This window comes from Saccostrea cucullata, unplaced genomic scaffold, assembly GCF_032062105.1.
Source record: "Saccostrea cucullata isolate Sc308-1 unplaced genomic scaffold, CSIRO_AGI_Scuc_v1 ctg595, whole genome shotgun sequence".
Taxonomy (NCBI): domain Eukaryota; kingdom Metazoa; phylum Mollusca; class Bivalvia; order Ostreida; family Ostreidae; genus Saccostrea; species Saccostrea cuccullata.
In genome coordinates this window covers 81,114-85,000 of record NW_026931109.1, presented here as the reverse complement: position 1 = coordinate 85,000, position 3,887 = coordinate 81,114, and the positions used below count along the sequence as shown (strand labels likewise).

At 28.2% G+C, this 3,887-nt stretch overlaps 1 long non-coding RNA gene across 1 annotated transcript in view; it reads left to right on the top strand.

The window, feature by feature from the left end:
• The window catches only part of LOC134231427 (uncharacterized), a 2,677-nt gene extending 1,624 nt beyond the window's left edge, over positions 1-1,053 (top strand). Inside the window, exons 3-5 of the long non-coding RNA XR_009984553.1 lie at positions 9-85; positions 581-730; positions 971-1,053. This is a non-coding gene — a long non-coding RNA (uncharacterized LOC134231427). The remainder of the gene's footprint in view (positions 1-8; positions 86-580; positions 731-970) is intronic.
• Positions 1,054-3,887: the final 2,834 nt, after the last annotated feature.

The window sequence follows — 3,887 nt, the reverse complement described above, 5'->3', positions numbered from 1 at the left end:
CATTTTAGAACTGTGCCACAGGAGCATCACCTGTGAAAGGTTACAAATGATACAAATGACACCAATAAAGGATATATGAGCAACTGTAAGTACACTGTTAAATAAATTAATTCAATTCTCTCAACAGAGTCAACACCTGATGTATGTTTTAATAAAAATTTTATCAAAGAGGTTTTAGAATTTTTTTTGTTCTATTTATCAAAAGAAATATACTCTTACCATACTTAATTCACAAGCAAATTTTAAATTAATTGTGGGAACACCTTATCGCTTACAAGTTTTCAATCAAAATTTGTTCAGGAAAGTTTTTCTTGTATTTACAAATTCATAAATTGAAAATGTATTAAGCTATTATGCAACTGTACTTGGATACATGTATATATGAAATAGTATGAATATCCCTAACATACATAATGCATATATGTATGATTTATGCAAGAAAGTTGCATATAAGGCACTATAAATAGAGGAACCCTACATAGAACACTAGTATCCAGTATACAGCAATGAACTATATAGTTGCAAATTATTAGGAAATAATCTTTGTTTTTATGTTTTTATTATCTTTTTTAACACAAAGGTTAATATATACCAGAAACAGGAGGCAGTTACAAAATCAATAAACAAAGACAGAAAACTTGCAAGTGATCCTGCATGAGAACTGAACACCAGACAGTATCGTTACCAAACAGTATTCTTTTGGAGGGAATTCTGTTTAAAGAAATTGGATGTCAGAAGTTTTGATTGTGATGGTAAATTCACTAAATTTTTTAGATTGCTTTTATCTTCCATTGGTTATACTTAAAATATTTTTGAGGTATTTTTTTCAAGGTGTAAATACTAACAATTGGTTTAGAATTAAATACATGATAGTGAAAAATATATCAATTTTGTTTTCACATGAAAAAAATGTTGTAGATAAATAATATATTTAAATTAGGGTATAGATGTATGTTATTTTTTATTTCAGGGAAAAAGTCAAAGATGGTTATTTCAAGTGTCACTTTTTAAACCCACTTTCTTCACTGGACAGCACTAACACCACATACAGCAAAGTGTTTAGTACAAACACGGATATTGTGAATTTACGGATAAAGCGAAGTCATCTTGGATCCCCAACTATATAAATTTAACACATTCCTTATACAGATATAACAAATAACGGATATAGCAAAGTAATTTCGAAGGTCCCCATGCCTTTGTTATAACTTAGTTTAATTACTGTAACAGTAAACGTCTGATGTAAAAAAAAAAAAAAAGGCAACTTTAAGTCTAGCTATTTGAACTAAATTGTAATGTAACAGATTTTTTTTTTTTTTACATAATTTGACATATAAAATACACATTTTAGATAATGTTCAGAATGAAGATTTTCTTGATTAATAATTTGAAAAAAAGACTGTATTAATATAAAAATATAAAAGTTGTTATATATACATGTACTGTAGATCAAATAATTTTTGCAATTATTTTACCTTATTTTCACAACATTGTCATTGACTCTTTTTTTAAATAGACACATTTTTCACAAATTGGTGTCAATACTCTTTTTAATCTCAAAAAATACCATTTTATGTGCGAATTAATTTTCTGAGAGCACAAAGACTTGTTCAATAGTGGGAAAATAATGTTCTTGTGAATAAAACTGATAAACAGAACACAAATGAGTATGTGTATGTTTACAGATTGTTAGTGATATATTAATGATTTTTTCAATGTGTTGTTAGTTTTATAGTCAATTTAAATTCAGCACCTTTTCTCCACTTTGTATCTAGTATTTGAAAATATTGATTACTGGGCAAAGTTCCTGTGAAAAGTTTTCAGTATGTTGTTGGTGTTGCAAGGTCTTAAAGATGCATACTAGTATGTGCCAGTCTAGAATTTTCTTGTTTTTCCTCAAGATAATAGCATTAATCCAATCTTGGAATCTTATTTTGCTTGGTTTCACTGTGTAACTGTGGAAACCCTAAAAGTTATTTATAGAATGATTTTGCTAACACCTATGTCTTTGAGATCAAACATTTTATTGTTTTTCTTAAGTTGTTATTAAATTTTGGTCAAGTGACGCCTAGAATTAGTGAATACTTTGCATTTTTCAGTATTTAAATTGGCTTTCAAATATACCCAAATTTACCACTGACTTACATGTACAAATAATTTTCTAAACATTTTCTGTGTAGCATAAAATTAAAACAAGGTGTGTAGTTTTTGTGAGAATAATTTGTTGGTTTTTCTTAGATTTTATTAAATGTTCAGTTGAGATTTCAAGTAGCCAAAAGTCTCAATTTTTCAAAAATTTCTGGCTGTTTCCATAGAAACCAAGATACCTTGCAACCAAATTTTATTTGATATTTTTATTTCTGGTATCAAGTAGCACTAATGGAGAAAGTTTCATCAGAATCAGTGCATGACAAAGAAGTTTAATTATTTATAGAAAATGGCTATCAAAGAGCTAATTTTTGCTAGATTTTGAGTTATCTGCCCTTTGTAAGGGATCATTGAGAAACAATAATAAAACAATTAATTTTGATTTATTTTAATTAATAGCTTTAAAAAAATTGAAAACATTTATTATTCATTTGATTTCTCATATTTTTAAGAAAAAACTGTTTGGAAAAGAAATTTTATTAAACAACTAGTGTCTGGTAAAATTTTGAAAAAGAAACAAATTATTTGGCAAAATGCCAATTTTCAAAGTTAAAAATATTTTAAACGAATAAAATACCCACTCTACTTCTTATTAAAGTTGAATAACATTATTATAGTGTTTTTAAAATTTCAGTTGATTTTTTCTCATAGTGCTTGCAATTTTTGATAGACCTCTTGAAAAACAGGGTAAAAATGTCCATTTTCAAAATGTTAGAATTTGGTCATCTTTGAGCCACCAATTGAGGAATATGCTGTGACATTTAGAATTTTTTTTATTTGTGTAATATATTGCTCCATATGTTCTATTCATATAATGTATTATTTATCTTATAAAAATAAAGATGATTATACCATATGAAATGAATTATATAGCATTTTTATGTGTGAAATGGGCATAAATGGCCAAAATCTATTTTTGTCCGTTACCATGGCAACCAAGGTGGTAACCTTAATTTTGAATGTTGATTTTGTCATACTGTATGGGCATTAATCACCTGAAAAAGTTTCATTGAAATCGCCCATGGTGTGTGCCACAGCCCTATAGTAAAATTTTGGTCCTTACAGAGAATTGATGTTAAATCTTTTATCCTACTTTTCTATTTCCAGTAGGGTCGTTTGAAAAGAGAATAATGACATTATATATTCTTGCTGACTTTGAGGATATTTCAATATTTTAACATTTATTCCATATTTATTCCTAGCAAAACTGTTTTTTTTAATGAAACCATCTTATGTCTTGGGACATTGGTAGAGAAAATGAACCTAAGATACATTAGGATTCTTGCATATTTATTGAAACACTATTCTAGTAGTCTAGAGTATTACATTATTATTTCTCATCATTCACACTGTTCTTTAACAGAATAATAAATTACTTGACTTTCTGACTGGGGTATACATATCAATCAATAGAAAGACAGCTGGAAATGCAATTTTTTCAGACATGTTTTCCTTATTTCTTATTAACATTCAGCCGTGTGTTGTTTATTGAATTATGGGAAATTTAAGAAGAAACAAGTATCGTGATATGGTCGTCTGCGCAATTGAATAGAGTGCTTTACTCAAGCTTGGTTAGTGATTAATTCAAGTATTTCCCTATGACGGTGCTCTTCTGTTTCTCAAATAATTGTCGTACAGTACTACTCGTAGCTTTCATCAATTTGTTAACACATAATACGAGGGTTGTCCCATAAAAACGTGGACAAAGCGTTTTTCTCGAAAAGTAATGGGCGTACTAA